Source organism: Colobus angolensis, unplaced genomic scaffold (assembly GCF_000951035.1).
Source record: "Colobus angolensis palliatus isolate OR3802 unplaced genomic scaffold, Cang.pa_1.0 Scaffold133, whole genome shotgun sequence".
Taxonomy (NCBI): Eukaryota; Metazoa; Chordata; class Mammalia; order Primates; family Cercopithecidae; genus Colobus; species Colobus angolensis.
In genome coordinates, this window is record NW_012114411.1 from 3395054 (window position 1) to 3416570 (window position 21517).

At 44.0% G+C, this 21517-nt stretch overlaps 1 protein-coding gene across 1 annotated transcript in view; it reads right to left on the reverse strand.

Annotated features, from left to right (window-relative positions):
* FAM107B (family with sequence similarity 107, member B) overlaps positions 1-21517 on the reverse strand; it is a 267016-nt gene that overhangs the window by 152446 nt on the left and 93053 nt on the right. The gene's annotated exons all lie outside the window — the stretch shown is intronic.

Sequence of the window (21517 nt, forward strand, 5' to 3'; positions counted from 1 at the left end):
ACCACCACGTCTGGCTAATTTTTTTTTTTTTTTGTATTTTTAGTAGAGATGGGGTTTCACCATGTTGGCCAGCATGGTCTCGATCTCCTGACCTCATGATCTGCCTGCCTTAGCCTCCCAAAGTGCTAGGGTTGCAGGCATGAGCCACCACGCCAGGCCAGGTTTTTCATAAAATAGAAATGCCACCAGCATGGCTGAACAAAGAGAATTATGTTTTGTTTTTCATTGTTCAAGGAACTGATTTCATGTACTTCTGAAGTTCCATCATTATTCACAGTTATATTTTTATCTCTAAGAAGGTAGGTGTACACATTCTTCTCTGAGTCCCGGTATGATATTCTTTAATGACAACGGTTGTCACTGCTGTAACACTGATAACAGTAGACACCATTAGAAATGAGGGAGATAAATTAAGAGGAATATCTAAATAATCCTTTTCTAATTTTGCTTGCAAGATGACTTTATGCCAATTAATTTATTTGTTTTTCTGTTCATTAAACAAATATTTGTTGAGTGTCTGCTATGGGCTATTTCTGTGGGATCTTAACCTTTAGGCAGGATACCTTCTAACATCCCTTGAATTATACTGCGGGAAGTTACCTACTCAGCTTCCTTCCTAGCCTGGCAGGAAGGCTGCGTGCTTACTTTGTTCTTTCTAAGAATTTAGCCCAATAGAATATACGTTAGACCATAGAAAAGTATATGGGTGTAGGGTTCCATAAATAAAAACTGGGGCTATTCTATAACCAGAGTGAAAAAAATGGAATTCAAAAACTGACATTATTCATTATAGGAATACTCTCTCAAATTTGTCCTAAGTTTGCCAGTTCTCAGTAATCTCTCATCTGGGTTAGAACCCACCAGACGCTAGGGCTCAGTTAGTAAGATAAAGAAAGGTCCAGGCCAGGTGTGGTGGCTCACGCCTGTAATCCTAGCACTTTGGGAGGCTGAGGCAGGCAGATTGCCTGAGCTCAGGAGTTCAAGACCAGCCTGGGCCACATGGCGAAACCCCATCTCCATAAAAAATACAAAAACAATTAGCCAGCTGTGGTTTTGCCTGCCTGTAATCCCAGCTACTCAGGAGGCTGTGGCAGGAGAATCACTTGAGCCTGGGAGGTGGAGGTTGCAGTGAGCTGAGATTGCACCACTGTACTCCATCCTGGAAGACAGAGTGAGACTCTGTCAAGAAAAAAAAAAAAAAAAAAGGAAGAAAGAAATGTCCTTTTCAAAGGAAAACAGTATATCAAAGGGATATCTGCACTCCCATATTTATTTGAGCACTATTCACAGAGACATTGAATCAACCTGAGCATCCATCACCAGATAAATGGATACATAAAGAAAATACGGTAAATATACACAATGGAATACTACTGGCCACAAAAAAAGAATGAAACTGTCATTTGCAGCAACATGGATGAAACTGAAAGTCATTCAATGAAATAAGCCAGGCCTGGAAAGATAAATATCTGTTTGCCTTTCGCATATGTTCTTATTTTTGTTGCACGTTCTTACTCATATGTGAGAACGTTCCATGAGAACGTTGATCTCATGGAAATAGAGAGTAGAATGATAACTACCAGAGTCAGGGAAGGGTGTGGTGTGGGGAATGAAGAGAAGTTGGTTAACGGTTACAAACATACAGCTAGACAGAAGCAATACATTCTAATGTTCATAGCAGAGCAGGGTGACTACAGTTAACAACAATGTGTTGCATATTTCAAAGTTGCTAGAAGAGAGAACTTGAAATGTTCCCAATACATAGAAATCATAAATACTTGCATGATGGATATCCTAAATGCCTTGACTTGATCATCACACATTCTATGCATGTAACAAAATATCACGAGTACTCCATAAATATGTAAAATATTATGTATCAATGAACATGTTTTTAAAAAGAAATGTATTTCTTAATTCATAAAAACTGGTTTCATTAAATTGCCGTATCAACTTAGAAGTGAATTGATTTCACCTGTGTTGGGAACAAATGTTTTTCCAGAGATCAAGAATCATCTCCAAATTTTCATCATCAGAGACCATTTCCAAAAATGTATACTACCTTTAAAACCCATGGAATAGTATTGGCATAAGCAATTTGAGTAAATAAGGCTCCAGTTCAATTATCTCAAATGTATGTGTTATAAGAAATTTTAATGAAAATTGCCTCCAAAATTACATATTTGAAGGGGGTATGAATTAATAGTAGTATACCAAAGAATGTGTAAATAACAGAAAAGCCCCATCACACAGCAAATAAATGCAGTAAGTCATTTCTTGTTTCACAAGGCCCAACAGAACAGTGTGTAATGAACCACGAGGAGTTATTTTATAATACAGCCACAGGCGAAGTCTCTTGAGAGGCCAAAATAATCCAAATAAAGTCATTTTCAAGATGAAAAGACTCTCCCCTTTGAGCCAATAAGACTGTTTACTTTTTTATTGCTCTGAATTCCAGAACTGTGAAATAACATAGCCCTTTAGCTCTTCTCCAAACATATTTATTACTCCATCTTAAATAGCCCCTCCCTAAGGTTTCCCTTTGACTAGTGAGAGTTGCAAAGTCCCGCAACAATCTGCAGAGGGAAGGATGTTGGAAATGCTCTTGGTTGGAGAGCTCTCAGCACAGAATAAACAAGCATCTGTCCTCAATAGTATAAACTATGTTCTATTTAGAGAAAAGAAGCTGAGCTCCTTCAATTCTTGTCTCTTTTCTTCAGCGCAAGTCTGCAATTTGCTGAATGCGTTCGTAGTGGCTTTTTCCCAGCAAAGCTAGAATAAAATGACAACAGTCCAACTGTAGTAGACATCTGTTGATTTTGCTGCCTGGTACTCACTCAATCACTACCTAGTAAGTGTGTCCCGATTTCCTCCTTAAAGCCATCTCATCCCATCTCATCCCACTCTTAAGGAACTGTGGTTTTCTGTGCTCCATGAAACCGACTCCTTCCCCACCACCCAACTCCAGGGGTGGGACATGTGACCCAGGCCTGTGCCCATCAGTCTGTTGCATTTCCCTCTGATTGGTAGAGTGGTCATGTTCCAGGACTGTTCCTTAGTTCAGCTAAAGACAGAGTTCTTTGTCCCATGGCCATGAAAATTAAGGCTTGCAGACAATTTGAAAAAGCTCACCAACAATTTGAATGGTGAGTAAGACAGGGTTTTATTGGGTGAAAAGGAAGAAAAGGGGGAAACAGGGACTCTTGCTAGGTCAGAGTCTGGCTACAGCCCTTCCTGATGGAATCCCAGGTTACACCCAGGAAGAGGAGGGGCCAGGCTCCTCCCTGATGCAAATGGCAGGAAATTCCCGAGGCTCCACCCCAAGTGGGCAGGATGGTTGGAGGTTTTCTGGGGACCCCCTCTCATCTCGCTGTCTGAATGTGACCCACTCAGGGTTAATGAGACCTAATGAGATTTTTCTCTGGACTTCTGGGAAAATGACTCCTGTTCTTACCCACTGGCCCTGAAACCAGAGACAGGGGTTGCAGCTGCTACTGTAGCCACCACCTCCTTATGACTTGCAGCTGAAACTGAAGCCCACACAAAGGAAGGCGGAGCCAAGAGATGCTCCAATGCTTTCTTCTGTTGATATCAACTAAGCCCCAAATTCAGCCATGTCTGAAGCAAGATTAACCGTGGACTTTTCTGCAAAATCCAGCTAATACACTCCCTTTTATTTAAAAAACAAACAAAAAAAACAAAACCTTTGTTTTTTAATCAAACTGATTCCTGTCAGGTTTTCTGTCACTTCTAAAACAGTGAGTCCTAACTGTACACCAGTGTAAGAACCCTAGCTCTGGGAAACCGGGAGTCAGGTGTGGTGATCATTAGTTCTGTACCTCCCCTGCCAGCATGAGTTGTTGTTGTTGTTGTTGTTGTTGTTGTTTTTTGAGACAGAGTCTTGCTTTGTCGCCCAGCAATGGCGTGATCTTGGCTCACTACAGCCTCCACCTTCCAGGTTCAAGTGATTCTCCTGCCTCAGCCTCCTGAGTAGCTGGGATTATAGGCACCTGCCACAACACCCAGCTAAGTTTTGTATTTTAGCGGAGACAGGGTTTCACCATGTTCGTCAGGCTGGTCTCGAACTCCTGACCTCAGGTTATCCACCTGCCTAGGCCTCCCAAACTGCTGGGATTACAGGCATGAGCCACCATGCCCAGCCCCATCATGGGTTTTACATGCTAATTAAATCAAATGTGACCATGATGATGTACCAAGAAGGTACTATTAAAATTTGTCAAACAAATAGACTTTTCATTTACAGTCATGTGTTGTCACTTAACAACATGAATATGTCCTGAGAAATTCATCACTAGGTGATTTCATCATTGTGAGAGCATCATAGATTGTCCTTACACACACCTAGGTGGTATAGGCTACTCACACCTGGGACAAATGGATTAGCCTATTGTTCCTAGGCTGCAAACCTGTCCAACACATTAATGTACCAAATACTGTAAGCAATGGTAACACAATGGTAAGTATTTGTGTTTCTAAACATAGAAAAGTACAGTAAAAAGACAGTTTATAACGTGATGGGACCTCCATTCTATATGGGGTCTGTTGCTGACTGAAACATGGTTTTATGGCTCATGACTGTATATCCCTCGAGGACTAATCCCAAGATGCCTCATTGAAAGGGCATGTGAAACCACACTAAGTTTACACTTAGGGAGTTCAAGGTAAGATTTTGGTAGAAATTAGTTTCTTTTCCTAAGATACACCTGATTGAACATTAGTAGAAATAAAGAAAGAAGGAAGGACAAAAAAAAGAAAAACTTAAAAACACAAACCAAATACTTTCACCAACATACATCAAGTCATTTTCCTTTGGCCTCATAGTTGGCAACACTGGGAGTTAACATTTCACTCTAGGGCAGCAAGTTAAGAAGCAAAAATGTAGTTTGTTGGAGACAGAAATAGAATTCCTGACCAAGAATTAAAGAGACTTTGTTCCATTCTTTTAAATTGACACATAATAATTATACATATTTATGGGTACATGTGATATTTCAATACAGGTATACAGGTGAAATGACCAAAGCAGGATAATTAGCCTATCCGTCACCTCAAACATTTATCATTTCTTTGTGTTGGGAAGATTCAGTATCTGTTCTTCTATTTGAAAATAGACAGTAAATTATTGTTAACTAGAGTCACCCTGCAGTGCTACAGCGCTACAGAACACTCAAACCTATTCCTTCTATCTGGCTGTAATTTTGTAATCATTAACCAACCTCTCCCTAGTCCTCCTTCTCCCTACCCTTCCCAGCCACTGTTCTCTCTATTTCCATGATACCAACTTTTTCAGCTCTCACATATGAGTCAGAACATGTGGTATTTGTCTTTCCGTGTCTGGCTTATTTCACTTAATATAATGTCCTCCAGGCTCATCTATGTTGCTGTGAATGACAGGATTTTATTCTTTTTTTCAATGTCTGAATAGTACTCTATTGTATAAGTGCCACATTTTCTTTATCCATTCATCTGCTGATGGACGCTCAGGTTGATTCCATATCTTTGCTATTGTGAATAGTGCTGCAATAAACACGGAAGTGTAGACATCTCTTTGACATGCTGATCTCCTTCCCTTTGGATGCATACCCAGCAGTGGGATTGCTGGATCATATGGTCACTCTATTTTTAGTTTTTGGAGAAAACTTCATACTGTTTTTCATAACGGCTGTACTGTAGGAGTTCCCCTTTCTCTGTATCCTTTCTGGCATTTGCTATTTTTTTATCTCCTTGATAATCGCCATCTGAACTGGGGTGAGATGATATCTCTTTTGGTTTTGATTTGCATTTCCCTGATGATTAGTGATGTTGAGCATTTTTTTGTATACTTGGCTAGTTGTACGTCTTCTTTTGAGAAATGTCTATGCCAATCTTTTGCCCGTTTTTTAATCAGATTGTTTGTTTTTGTTTTTTGTTTTGTTTGTTTGTTGTTGAGTTATTTGCATCCCAAGTGTCTCTAGAAAAAGAGGGCATCCACATGCAGAAGAGTAAAAGTAGACCCCTGTCTCTCACCAGATAAAAAAAATCAACTCAAAATTCATCAAAGACTTAAATGTAAGAAGCTATGAAACTAGCAGAAGAAAACGTACGGAAAACACTTCCGCACATTGGTCTAGGCGAAGGTTTTATGGATAATACCTCAAAAAGAGTCAACAAAAGCAAAAATAGACAAATGAGATTATATCAGACTCCAAAGCTCCTGCACAGCCAAGGAAACAATCAACAGAATGAAGCCACAACCTGCAGTTTGGGAGAAAATATTTGCAAACTTTTCATCTGACAAGGGATTAACATCCAGAATACACAGGGGCTGTGGTTTTTAAATCCAGAATACACAGGGGCTGTGGTTTTTAAACCCCTGCTCAGCGCTGCTCCCTGGGGATGGAGTCCTTCAAATTGCTTATGCACCCTTTATAATGTAAAACCACCACTTTTTTTTCCCTCTGCAGTCTAGAGAGACATGTGTTTGCCAGTCCCATCCTCTCCCTGCACTAGGAGATTTAAGATGCAGTTCCTTAGGTGGATGTTATAAGGGCTGGAGCACTTAGCGTGAGTACGAACTCCTCCCAGACTGATGATGGGTTAATAATTGTCTCGTTAACTCCCCAAGCAAGTTAATTAAAAGCCAGGCCACCACGTGGCAGCTACAGGTATGTTTTGGAAACTCCTTCCAAGTGGAAACAGAGTTGTTCGCTTTGTTTTGTTGAGACAAGGTCCCACTCTCGCTCTGTTGCCCAGGATGGAGTGCAGTGGTACAATCTTGACCCACTGCAGCTTCGACTTCCCGGGCTCAAGTGATCCTCCCCCCTCGGCTTCCTGAGAAGCTGGGGCTACAGGCAAGCACCACCACGGCTGGTTAATTCTTATAATTGTTTTTTGTAGAGACAGGGTTTTGCCATGTCGTACTCCCAAAGTGCTGGGATGACAGGCATGAGCCATTGTGCTTGGCCACACCTGTTTTTAAGCCCCTTCTCTGCACTGATTTAAGCCCCTGCTCTGCGCTGATCGCAGTTGTATAAAGTCTCTGAAAATACTTGCATGCCCATATCAAACTGCTGGATTTTTTCCTACACATGTATATCTAGCCCCCTCTGTTCTTGTCGGTGCATTAAGTGTTAAACCGCGGGGAAACAGGATTGGGGCCCTTCATGTGGGGCTCAGACCATCCTCTCCACAGGAATAAGCTGGGTGATGGGAACTCCTTTCCCAATTTTATGGCACAGTGGCCAGGGTGCGTACTGTGCCCAAGCGTGCCCCAGTTTTCCTGTCTATCTGATATCAACATTTTCTCACTTGTCTGGTGGGCAGGTGTCTCTCAACTGGTCTCCGACTTTCCGAGAAAATGGATCTGTGGGTAGATGCTTATTTGGTGCATCTATACATGGAGGGAGGTCAGCAGCTTTCTGTCCCATTATATTCCTGATGTCACCCAAGGCCTGGTTCCATTTGTCTCCACCTGTCTCAACAAGCCTATGACCGATTAATGGCCTCAACTTCCTTCATTTGGAAAATGGGTCCCAAATGAAACCCAACCCTTTCCGAGACAATTGCATTTTAATTTTAAATAAATGTTTCCCTATCATGAAACATCGAAAGCGTTTTCAGATTCTTTCTGAAGGAACCATATAACAAAGAAAACATCTTTCAGTGTTTTCTTTCTTTTTATTTTTTCTCATTTCAAATAATTTTGGATAAGAGTCTCAAGGGTAGGATTCTGTTTCAAAGGACAAGGGTGTCTTTGAGACTCTTCATGGAGATTCAAAATTACCCCCAAAAATGTTTCAACAAGTTTATGTGTTAAAGTGTAGCCATCCCATTACAGCTTCTCCACAGCCTGGTGCAGTGAACCACGCCTGAAATCCCAGCACCTCGGGAGGCCAAGGCGAGAGGATCGCTTGAGCCCAGGAGTTCAAAACCAGCCTAGGCAACATAGTGAAAGCCTGTCTCTGCAAATAATAGAAAAATTAGCCAGATGTGGTGGTGCACACCTGTAGTCCCAGCTACTTGGGAGGCTGAAGTGGGAGGATCACTTGAAGCCTGGGGAGGTCAAGGCTTCAATGAGCCAAGATCATGCCACTGCACTCCAGTCTGGATAACAGAGCAAGACTCTGTCTCAGAAACAAAAACAGAAACAAAAACACTTCAGGAGGCCGAGGCAGGCAGATCACGAGGTCAGGAGATCGAGACCATCCTGGTTAACACGGTGAAACCCCGTCTCTACTAAAAATACAAAAAATTAGCCGGGCATAGTGGCGGGCGCCTGTAATCCCAGCTGCTGGGGAGACTGAGGCAGGAGAATGGCAGGAACCCGGGAGGCGGAGCTGGCAGTGAGCCAAGATTGTGCCACTGCACTCTAACCTGGATGACGGAGCAAGACTCCATCTCCAAAACAAAACAAAACAAAACAAAACAAAAACAAAAAAACTTATCTAGCAGCAGCATCTAATTCCACATTTTGATGGATATGAAGAGTCTCTTATTGGAGGTAATTATAGAACCCAATATCCAACACCCACCATATTCTAGTACCAACAGTCTTCCATGCCGCGTCGCATTGCTACTAACAAAAATGTGTTTAATTTTCCATGGAATCTCTTGTATAAGCCATCTGTAGCCCACTAAATTACATATTCTTCCACAGCAAAAACTACTTTCCTTTTCAACCTTCATTCAGAGTCTACACTCTCTCTTAACAGGTGTTTATTAAACAATTTTTAAATGAATTCACTTGTTTACCCACTTTATATCTTCGCTTCATGCCCAACCTAGTAACACATCCTACAATAAAAATGCAAACATTGTTGCTTCTAGTAACACAGATAAGTCAGAAATGCCTCCAAGAAAGCTTTCTGAAGCAGCACTACCTCCATCTCAAGCTTTACCCCATTCTATCTTTAGAGTATTATATTAGCTAAAATGACTTGAGTGCTTGCAGAGTGTCGGAGAGACTGCACTGTATGTGTGCACTTAATCCTTAACAACCCTCTGTGGAGGGAATCTTATTAATTCTTGGAGGAGTTGAGTAATTCACCCTATAGTGGATGCTGTGATGTGGCACCTGAAAAAGTTGTTATCTGTAATATTTATTCTCAAAGCTGCAAGAAATGCTGTTGACAGATAGCTCTCAGCTGTCAGCCTCCCGGGTGATTGCTGCAGGGTAGCCAGCATCCACTGACTTGGTTGAGATGAAAGCAGAGAGGCCTGGCCCCCTCACTCCAACTCAGGACAACTCTTAACAGCTCTCCTTTCTCCAGAGCTCTCTGTGAGGTTGGCTGAGGCCTTCATCAAGACTTTATTGTAGCCCGATGCCTCCCTCTGCCCAATCCTGCCCCTTTCCCTTCTCTTTCCATCCACAAGGGTTGATCCCAGGAGCAATCCCTAATCAACAATATACCTGCTACTCTCCATTTCCCAGTGGGCTTTCCGGGAACTCATCAACACAGCCAAAGTCATACTTCTCAAAAACGACAAAAAGGAGATTCAAACCCAGGTCTACCCGGCTCTCAAACCGGTGATATAAACCACTACACTAGACTCTCTCCCTAATCCCAATGCCTCTCATTGTTAAAGCTACAGATACCTGAACCCCACACCCAGAGATTCTGATATGGTTAGTATGGGGTGGTCAGTGACTAACCATCTTAACTTGCTCAGGACTGCGGGGTTCCGCAGGAGGCAGGACTTTCAGAGCTAAAACCAGGAAAGTCTTGAGAAAACGGGGGCGAGTTGGTCACCCTCATTGGGATGTGTCCCTGGTATCTGTAATTTCAACAAGCTCTTTGGATGCTTCCGGTGCACTCTAAAGCTTTAAACAAGTGGTGTACTGATAAAACGAAGTCCTAATGATGGGCGAGTGTTGTTAAATGACCGTCATCAAACTCTATTCTGTGTTAGGCACTGTGTTTACAGGGCAATCTGTTTACTAGATATTATCATCCCCATTTTACAGATGAGGAAAGTGAGGTCAGAGAAATCATGGAACTTGCCCAAGGCCACACAAGCGAGTACTGGTGGAACCTGAGGACAAGCCTAGGTGGTCTGGAGTCTGTGCTGACAAACCTTACCCCATGCTGAATTCAAAATGACTTACTCTCTCTAAATTTCCTCCTCTGGAGGTGGAGAGAATAATCTCTGCCCATGGGTGGTTGTTGTTAGGGTAAAATAAAGTAACATACACAAAGCACCTCCTTTGCACCTCCCAGAGTGAATACGTAGTATGTTCCCTTCCCTTCTTCCTTGGTAGGATGGCAGGTATGTGTTTTCTGTCCACTGGACACTAAGAGAATTAGAGCTGTTTCCTGATCGTGTACAGAACTGTCAGAAAAACTGACCCAAGGCAAAACTCACTTTAAGTCACTATACATTGACCGAGAAACTTACATGTTCATGGCATTCTGCTAGGAAACATGGGGGATGCTGCAGTGAACAAACCTAATCCTGGACCTCCAGGAACTCATCAACAAAGAGAAGAGATAGATTACATGGATCTCAGTCTTCCTGGGAAAAGAAAAATCCTAACGCTAACAAATAGCTTCCTCTCCTCTCCTCTCTCTGTTTGCCTCCCTTTTCTTTTCCATCTTCCTCATGAAGTGGGCAGAACATGCAGGATAAATAGGAAAAAGAACTTCAACATGAGAACCTGAGAGAAAGAGAGTTGGACTAGCATGTTGGAAAGAGAGAAGGTGACAGAAATAACATCAGCTCTTCTGTGTCCTCAGCCTTCATTTTCTGGGTGAGTTCCTGGTGAACACAAGCGTTTCCAGGCCTCCGCACACAGAACAGCTTAGGTGGCGGACACATCCAGTCAATTCTAAAACATGCTGAGTGATTCTCATTTTAAGAAATTAACACAGCAGATCCAACTATTGTGAAAAGTGCCAAGAACTCCAGAGTAAGTGAGAAGAGAGAGAAGTAAAGCCTGCTGGCATCCCACAGGGGTGCTGGAAAGGATGTGGGCCTTGGAGTTAGAGAGACCAAGGTTCAAATCCCGGTGCTGCCATGCAGGAACTGTGTGAGCTTCAGTTTCCTCATCAAAAAGTCAAGGTAATTTATTTGATGTGATCATAGCTCATTGCAGCCTTGACCTGCTGGGCTCAAGCGATCCTCCTACCCCAGCCCCCCTAGTATGTGGGACTACAAGTACACACCACCAAGCCTGGTTAATATTTTTATTTTTTTGTAGAAACAGGGTCTCACTATGTTGTCCAGTCTGGGCTTGAACTCCTGGCCTCAAGCAATCATTTTGCCTTGGCCTCCCAAAGTGCTGGGATTACAGGCATGAGCCACTGGACCAGGCAAAAAAAACAGTTGAGCTAATACTTAATGTCCTTGCAGGATTTCTGTGAAGATGAAATGAGGTGATGGATGTAAAACTACTTCCCTAGTCACTGTCATTGTGAGATAGCGCGATTATCATCTGCATGACCCCCTCTTCTGGTAAAAGTTGCTACCCCTTGGACATAAGGATGAACCTAGGCGAGATGACAAAACCTAATTCAAGCTAGGGTGTTGTGATGGTTACTACTGAGTGTCAACTTGAAGGGGCTGAAGTATGTAAAGCATTGTTCCTGGGTGTGTCTGTGAGGGTGTTGCCAAAGGAGATTAACATTTGAGTCAGTGGACTGGGAAAGGCAGATCCACCCTCAATCTGGTGGGCACCATCTAATTAGCTGACAGCATGGACAGAATAAAAGCAGGCAGAGAACGAGGAAAGACTAGACTTGTTCAGTCCTCTGGCCTCCATCTTTCTCCTTTGCTGGAGGCTTCCTGCCCTCGAACATCAGACTCCAAGTTCTTTAGCTTTGGGACTCTGACTGGCTTCCTTGCTCCTCAGCTTGCAGACGGCCTATTGTGGGACCTCACCTTGTGATCGTGTGAGTCAATACTCCTTAATAAACTCTGCTTTACATGTTCAGCAATCCTATTAGTTCTGTCCCTCTAGCGAACCCTGACTAATACAGATTTTGGTATCAGGAATGGCTATAAAACAGGTGGCTTGCTTGGGACTCTTCAACTGGGCTGGTGGAAGTCTTACATTCTTTAGTTCCTAGGATAGAAACCTGAGCTAGCAACCGTCACATCCCATGAGAAAGTTATTAAGAGAATGAACCCAGGACCTAGTGAAGAGATCAGACAAAAGCCAGAGAGAGGCCAGGTGCGGTGGCTCATGCCTGTAATTCTAGCCTTTTGGGAGGCTAAGGCGGGCTGATCACCTGAGGTCAGGAGTTCGAGACCAGCCAGGCCAACATGGCAAAACCCCATCTCTACTAAAAACACAAAAATTAGCCAGGCATGGTGGCACAAGCCTGTAATCCCAGCTACTTGGGATGCTAAGACAGGAGAATCCCATGAACCCAGGAGGCAGAGGTTGCAATGAACTGGAATCCTGCCACTGCACTCCGGCCTAGGCAACAAAGCAAGACTCTGTCACAAAAAAAAAAAAAAAAAAAAAAAAAAATACAGAGAGGGAACCTGAGGAAATGGTGGCCCTGCCTCCTGCAAGGATTCCTCGTCTGTGATTGTTCATTGTTTTTTTCCCATTCTTCTGCCAAATTCCCACTAACTTCCTCCAGCTCAAGGAATGCTCTTCAGGTAACTGTAGACATGAGGGAGTAAAAAAAGGTGGAAGGTGTCACTCCTGTTTTAGCATGGGGTTCCTCTCTCCAGAGCTTTCTGTGAGGCTGGCTGAAGCCTTTATCAATACTTCATTGTAGCCCAGTGTCTCCCTCTGCCCAATCCTGCCCCTTTCTCTTCCCTTTCTATCCACAGTGGCTGATCTCAGGAGCATTCCCTAATCAACGTTATACCTTAGCACCCCACTGCAGCCATCGCTGGGTCCGTGAGGTGTACTTCCCGGGAGCAAACACTGCAACTCACTCAGCCATCCAGGATCAGGGAGACTCTGGGGTCCTGACTGAGGTTTGCCACCTTCACTGCCTAGAATGCTAGGTGATTTTCTCTATCGCATCTTATAGGAACCCTAAGTAGCTACAGCAAAAGAGAGAGTGGTTCATGTGCTTGCAGAGCTGTATTTCTCAAAGTCTAGTGTGTGTTCAAATCACCTGGAGAATGTGGAAGAAATGCAGAGGACCTGGCCCTACCCCTCTTCAGCAAGCCTGGGCCTCTGGCTTCTGTGTTAGTTCTCCAGGTGACGCTAGTAACACACTGAAGTTTGAGAGTCGCCGTTGCAAAGGAGGCAGGTATGGTCTGATGCTCAGACAATATCATCAGGGCCCTCTCTTTTTCTCAGTGTCTCCACCTGTCCATTGCTGTCTGGGTGTCATTCCATAGGGTCCTTCTTCATTACATGGTCAAGGCCACTAAAAGCTCTGGGTCACATCCTTTCAGCTCGTTTCAAAGGCAGACAAGGAGCCTCTCAGTTCCTACATCCATACACAGGGTTTCAGGGAAAGACTGGTCCATCTTGGGTCACATACTTGCCCCTCGTCACATGCTCACGACCGTCACCGCACCCAGGGGACTGACGGGGACTATAATTCTCCAGACTTGTATCACTGTCCATTCCAAGAACCACTGGAGGGAGGAAGTGGGTGCTATGATGAGAAACCTCCCGGAACCTCATGGAATGGGGAAGTCAGAGCGCGTTGATGTAAAGAAGGCCGTGTCCCAAAGCAGAGGAGCAGGGGATGCTGGATACAACGCTGTTTCAAGTACACCCAGCGCAACAGCTGGCACCCAAGTAGACTGAATTCTAATCACAGCCATAAGACTAGTAGCTTTAACAAGGGAGAGGTATTGGTAGTAGGGGGAGAGTTTAGTGTAGCGGTTGATATCAAGGGTTTGAGAGCCAAGTGGGGGCACCTACACACCAGTCAAAACAAGTATGTTTCAATATTTTTACAGCCCATATTTTCTCACAGACGCACACCTGTTGAATATTTTCAGCCCGGAGTATCCTCTTAATAACCTTACTTCCAGAACATAGGTATTTATGTATGCTGTAGGATGTTGGAGTTACGCAAAGTCTCTTTCTGGAGCACTTGTTTTACTCAAATATTTGGGAAGGAAAACATCATTTGTATATTAAAACAAACCTGACTACATTGCCGAACAGTGTGCAGAACAGACACAAATATTTACGATGAACATAAAATGTCAAGAAAGCTTGGGCTGGGTGTGGCGGCTCACACCTGTAATCCCAGAACTTTGGGAGGCCGAGGTGGGTGGATCACCTGAGGTCAGGAGTTCAAGACCAGCCTTGCCAACATAATGAAACCTCACCTCTACTAAAAATACAAAAATTAGCTGGGCATGGTGGCGCATGCCTCTAGTCCCAGCTACTCAGGAGGCTGAGACAAGAGGATCACTTGAACCCGGGAGGTGGAGGTTGCAGGGAACTGAGATCACACCACTGCACTCCAGCTTGGGCGACAGAGTGGAACTCCAACTCAAAATAAATAAATAAAACTATGCCACCATAAAAAAGGGTGAGCTCATGTCCTTTGCAGGGACATGGGTGAAGCTGGAAACCATCATTCTCAGCAAACTAACGTAAGAACAGAAAACCAAGCAACACATGTTCTCACTCACAAGTGGGAATTGAACAATGAGAACACATGGACATAGGGAAGGGAACATCACACACCAGGGCCTGTCAGAGGGTAGGGAGCTAGGGAGGGATAGCATTAGGAGAAATACCTAATGTAGATAATGGGCTGATGGGTGCAGCAAACCACTATGGCACGTGTATACCTATGTAACAAAACTGCATGTTCTGTACATGCACCCCAAAACTTAAAGTATATTAATAATAAAAGAAAATAAATAAATACATAAAAATAAAAATAATGTCAAGGAAACTCAAACATGGAATCCCTGACACAAGGGACCCTCCTGCAGCAAAGACTACAAAGCATTGTCAGAGAAACTGCCATATAGACAACATTTGCGTCCCCATTACAAATGTGGGACTGGCAGAGTGAAGACGTTGTCTAAAGGTGCAAAGCGTACTTTTAAGTGGAGCAGGAATCCACACTATCCGCCTGGCTCAGAGCACCTGTGCTCTCAGCAATATCGTGCTGCCTTCCTGAACTCTAGCCCCTCGCTGGTCTTGCTGGTGTTATTTTGATTTTTGGGAAATCTAATCTTCAGTGGAAAGAAAAGTTATTGAATAGCTCTCCTTAGTGAAAGAACTCACTGAGCAGAACTTTGAGGTAAGGAAGAGGGTAGGTGGGACACTTCCGTAATGGAATGAGTGATTGTTCCACACCGTTAGGGAAGGCCTTTGCAAAGACAAACCATTGTGTGTTTTGAGGTTTAGAGAGCCAAAGGCCAAGAAAGCCGCAGGAATAAAACAACATTCATCGCGTGGTGGAAATTTCAGAACCAGTTGCATAGGAAAGTTTGACACAATCTTCTGACTGCAATTCAACCTGCTGGTCCAAAGTTCAAAGTTGTACAATAATTGCAAAAAGATTTGCATTCAAGTAAACACTTATCAAACTACTGGAAGATGGAGGGGTAAGACTGGTTGTCTATACTGATGAGCTGAGAATTATTAGAAATATCATATGGAGATAGGGTTACAGATCACGAGTGAGTGCCAAGAGAATCATGACTCTCCAGCTACTTAGAGCATCTAATTTTCCTCTACAAGTCCTCTGTAAACACTTGTCGAATGAATGCATAAATAAGTGAATACATCATAATTTTTTAAAGAAAAATGTTTCTCTCAAAAAGTATTTTTCATATAACTGAAGCTCCCAGAGGTTAGACATGCATGTCCCCTGGCCTTAAGCACTACAGGGCACTGTTATATATCTCTGGAAAACAACGCACAGTTAAAGAGAGATGTGTGTCTTGGTCCATTTGGGCTGCTACAGTGAAATACTATACACTGCCTGTCTTATAAAGATCAGCAATGCATTTCTTACAGCTCTAGAGGCTGTAAAGTCCCAGATCAAGACGGTGTCAGACTTAGTGTCTGGTGAGGGCGCGCTTCCTTGTTCACAGGCGGTGTCAGACTTAGTGTCTGATGAGGGTGCGCTTCCTTGTTCATAGGCGGTGTCAGACTTAGTGTCTGATGAGGGTGCGCTTCCTTGTTCACAGGCGGTGCCTTCTCAGCTGTGTCCTCAGAAGCCGGAAGGGGCTCCCTGGGGTTTCTTTTCAAATGGCAACAATGGCCAGACACGGTGGCTCACACCTAGTAATCCCAGCGCTTTAGGAGGCTGAGGCAGGTGGATCGCCTGAGGTCAGGAGTTCAAGACCAACCTGGTCAACATGGTGAAACCCTGTCTCTACTAAAATACAAAAATTAGCCGGGTGTGGTGGCGCACGCCTGTAGTCCCAGCTACTCGGGAGGCTGAGGCAGGAGAATCACTTGAACCTGGGAGGCAGAGGTTGCAGTGAGCCAAGATCGTGCCATAGCACTTCAGCCTGGGCAACAGAGTGAGACTCCATCTCAAAAAAAAAAAACCATAAATACATAAATAAAATAAAATGGCAACAATTCCATTCATGAAGGCATCACCTTCATGACCTAATCACTTCCCAAAGGCCCTACCCTCCTAATATCCTAATATGTTAGGATTTCAGCATAGGAATTTCAGAGGGACACAACCATTCAGACAATAGCATTGTGCCAAAAGTATCTCATAAATACATTGTGAATGAGAGAATGAGGGGTTTTGTTCAAAACCAAGGCATACTTTTTTATTCTATCTCTTTATGGTTTCACAAAATTAGTAATACCTCATATCTACCTGGTACCTCTCCATTTATAAGGCAATATTTAATAGATGGTTTCCTTTGACTTCTTCAGTGACTTTTTTCTTTTCTTTTCTTATCTTTTTTTTGAGACAAAACCTCACTATGTCACCCAGGCTGGAGTGCAGGGGAGCGATCTTGGTTCACTGCAGCCTCAACCTCCTGGGCTCAAGTGATCCCCCCATCTCAACCTTCCAGTCAGCTGGGACCGCAGGCGCGCGCTGCTACGCCTGGCTAATTTTTTAATTATTTTACTTTATTTGTAGACATGGGGTCTCCCTATCAATGCCCAGGCTGGTCTGTAACTCCTGGGATCAAGTGAATCTTCCGAAGTGCTGAGATTATAGGTGTTAGCCATCACGCCCAGCCAATAACAATTTTTTTTTTTTTTTTTTTTTTTTTGAGACAGGATCTTGCTCTGTCACCTGGGCTGGAGTGCAGTGGTGTGATCAGAGCTCACTGCAACCTCCAACTCCTGGGCTCAAGCCATCCTCCAACCTCACCCTCCTGAGCAGGTACGACTGCAGGTGTGCACCATCATGCCCAGCTAATTTTTAAATTTTTGGTAGAGACGAGGTCTCACTATGTTGTCCACACTGATCTCAAACTCCTGGGCCCAAGCAATCCTCCCACCTAGGCCTCCCTCCAAAAGTGCTGGGATTAGTGTGAGCCACTGCACCTGGTCTTGATAACTTTTTATGGTGAACAGAACAGGTGTCCCCCAGTTTTCACAGGAAGAATTTAATCCCCACAGCCACACAACTGTAAAGAAAGGCAAGTTAGGGCGCCCTGCTTGTGAGCCATTAAGGGAGTGCAGCCTGGTAGCTTCCTATTGGCTCCTGTCACTTCCGTAAAGTTCAGACAAGAGTCTTAGAAAGTAGGAAAGGAGGAGAGATGCCAGAAGCCTCAGACTGCCTCTGATGAACACATCCTTGGAGCGTTTGTAAGAATCCTGGAGGTTACTTCTTAGTTTGGGTTTTGCATTTGATTAATCTCCCTCTCTATCAGTCTGTTCTCACACTGCTGATAAAGACATACCCAAGACTGGGTGATTTATAAAGGAAAGAGGTTTAATGGACTCACAGTTCCACATGGTTAGGGAGGCCTCACGATCATGGCAGAAGTCAAAAAAGAAGCAAAGACAAGTCTTGTCTTAAATGGCAGCAGGCAAGAGGGAGCTTGTGCAGGGGACCTCCCATTTATAAAACCATCAGATCCTGTGAGACCTGTTCATTACCATGAGAACGGTCTAGGGGACCCCGCCTCTCCGATTCCATTATCTCCACCTAGCCCTGCCCTTGACATGTGGGGATTATTACAACTCAAGGTGAGATTTGGGGCAGGGCTCAGTGGCTCACGCCTGTAATCCCAGCACTTTGGGAGGCCGAGGTGGGCAGATCATTTGAGGTCAGGAGTTCGAGACCAGCCTGGCCAACATGGTGAAACCCCTTCTCTACTACAAATACAAAAATTAACCAGGTATGTTGGTTGGCACCTGTAGTCCCAGCTACTTAGGAGGCTGAGGCAGGAGAATCGCTTGAACCCAGGAGGCAGAGGTTGCAGTGAGCTGAGATTGCACCACTGGACTCTAGCCTAGGCAACACAGCAAGACTCTGTCTGTCTCAAAAAAAAAAAAAAAGTGTGGTGGCAAGGTGAGATTTGTGTGGGGACACAGCCAAACCATATCACTGTCTCAGAAGGCATTCTAAGCTTCTAAGCCCTGGTATTTGTGGAAGCTGGAACTATGTCTATGAGCAGAAGTTTCAGCCCTAGACAGTAACACTCAGCAACGCTTCTGGTTTCCTGTCGAACCTTTCAGAATGAATGGAAACTCAGTAGTGAATTTTTTGGTAAACCTGCATTTTTCTAGTCCTTGCTGAAGTGAAGCTGTAAGTTTAGACTCCAGGCCTGGCAACCCAACCTCTTTTCCTGAGGCTTGAGTCAGCACAAAGCACTATGCATAAGTGCCCAAGTGAACTTAAAATATGGTCTGAATTCATCCTGGGAAGAAATGCTAAACTGAAGCTGTTCAATGTCAATTAAAGAATTGAAGAGAGAGGGGCATGGGGAGCCAATGACCTGTTCTCCAGCCCTCTCCTGGGCCCCACCAATGCACAGGGCCCTTGCTATGCGTGACTGTTAATGCAACTTTTAAAGCAATATTATTTTTGAATATAACTGTACAAGCTCATTTAATTACAGTCATCTAATGTAACTCATTGCTTTTCAGGAATTTCAGGAAATGTTATGCTCAAAAAGGCTGGCGAAGCCTCAGAGAGACGAAACGATTTCCTTGGTTCAGTAAATAGCTCTTATCTTTCAGTCTGTCCCCAACCCAACAATTGTTCTTTAAATAATGTGCTTCCTACTAATCCTTGTTAACCTCATTCTAGAAAGGCAATGCCATCTAATGGAAAACGAGAGTCAGGAGATCCATGTTCCAGGACAACATAATTATGTGAACCTGACCAAATCCACACTTCCCTGGGCTTCATTTCCTGCTTAACCAAATGGAGAGAACAACAGCTCTTTGCAACCTCATGGTCAAATAAACCTACAGATCAAATAAGGGAGGAAACCTGAAAAGCATTCTGAGCTCTTTAGAATAACAGGAGGTTCAACACTCTCCTTATTTGGAAAGAGATCATCATAAAGGTCAGTATGTATCTTTAGAATTTTCTCAATAGAACCCAGGCACTTGTGTGCAAATAAAAAACCCACACAATGCTTGGAATTCTGTCACTTTGTACGCAGTGATCACTGAGCAAATATTTGTCGTTTGTGGAATGACCTCACCCTACAGACCATTTCGAGTCTGCATGGAGAACCCAGGAAAATACAGCAAGGGAAGGACAGGTGTTGGGAGGGGGCAGTGGGAGGGCTGGGGAGAGGCAGGTTGTAATGAAAAGTGCGCCGATGAGTATTTTCTTCTATTTCCATTCCATTTCTGCCTCTAAATGTTTCTCTGCCCAATTCTTATTCCTGAATAGAGCCTGATAGAACCACTTCTAGACAATAAAGACTGGGGTAGTCCCTGCACACACACACAAGCGTGCATGCACAACCACACACACACATGCACACACACAAAAACAGTCACACACACACACACACACACAAATGCACTGTGATGGTGTTGCCAAAGGAGATTAACATTTTAGTCAGTGGGCTGGGAAAGGCAGACCCATCCTCAATCTGGGTGAGCACCATCTAACCAGCTGCCAGCACAGCTAGAATAAAGCAGGCAAGAGAAGTTGGGAGAAGCTGACTTGCTGAGTCTTCCAGCCTTCGTTTCTCTCCCGTGCTGGATGCCTCCTGCCCTTGAACATCAGATTCCACGTTCTTCAGCTTTTGGACTCTTGGGCTTACACCAGTGGCTTGCCAGGGGCTCTCGGGCCTTTGGCCACAGACTGAAGGCTGCACTGTCGGCTTCCCTACTCTTGAGGTTTTGGTACTCGGACTGGCTTCCTTGCTCCTCAGCTTGCAGATGGCCTATTGTGGGACTTCACCTTGTGATCCTGTGAGTCAATACTCCTTAATACACTCCCTTTCATATGTACATCTATCCTATTAGTTCCGTCCCTCTAGAGAACCCTGACTAATACATCCACACATGCACGTACACACATAAACACACATACACACAACCGACCAAAAGTGAACCAAACAACAAACAATAAACTCGTTAAAAAGATTTTCAATTGTTCAGCCTTCCCAAGCCTCCTGTCAATGCCTCTGATCTTCATAACAAGACATACACCATTGGTTTTAGTGTCTCTTTCGTCAGAGCTTCCAGAAAGCGAAGAGATGTTACCTAGAATTTGAGTGTGAATTTAAATGGTGCTCAAGGTTTCTTTACAAGGCGTCAGTAAACAGTTTCCATTTTCCAGACATCATTCCACAGTCTGACCACCCTCTCCACCCACACCTTCCTGCTGGTTTGCCGCTTCCCACAGCTGCTGCTAACACAACCCAGATGTTCAAATCCATCAATGCCCTTTGACCTCTTTCTGTGGGTCTGAACATGCCTACTACTCTAAGAGAGAAAAGATGTATTTGTTGGGACAAGGGGTCGATTCTGGGCTAGAAAACCAAGGGAGGACTTTATTGTAATCTAAGGGCAAGCATTCTTTCATTTCATGGGAAACATTTCATTTCATTTATTCAACAAACACTGACTCAGCATCTACTATGTGCATGTCACTGGGCTAGTCTTGGAAATATGAGGAGAGCCAACATGTAGGACCTTGTCCTCAAGAAGCTCCTGGTGACCAGGTACGGTGGCTCACACTTGTAACAGTGGACAGATTGCTTGAGCTCAGGAGTTCGAGACCAGCCTGGGCCACATAGCAAAACCACATCTCTACAAAAATTAGCCGGGCTTGATAGTATGCACCTGAAGTCCCAGCTCCTCCAGAGGCTGAGACGGGAGGATTGCTTAAACCCAGGAAGTCGAGGCTGCAGAGAGCCGAGATCGTACCACTGCACTTTAGCCTGGGCAACAGTATAAGACCCTATCTCAAAAAAAAAAACAAAAGAATAAATTTTTTTTTTAAAAAGAAGCTCCTAGAGAAGGAAAGCAATCATTGCAAACTGGGAAGTGCTAGGGTAGAGTTTACAGCAATGCACTTAGGAGTCCTGAGGAAGGAGGAAGGACACCCCGTGGCCTGACGGTAATGACAGGTAAGTACGAGGAAGGCTTCTCAGGGAAGAGGACACATGCCAGGAAGGTGGAGGTGGTGGCATTCCAGGTAGGGAACCACTTAAGGGAATAAAG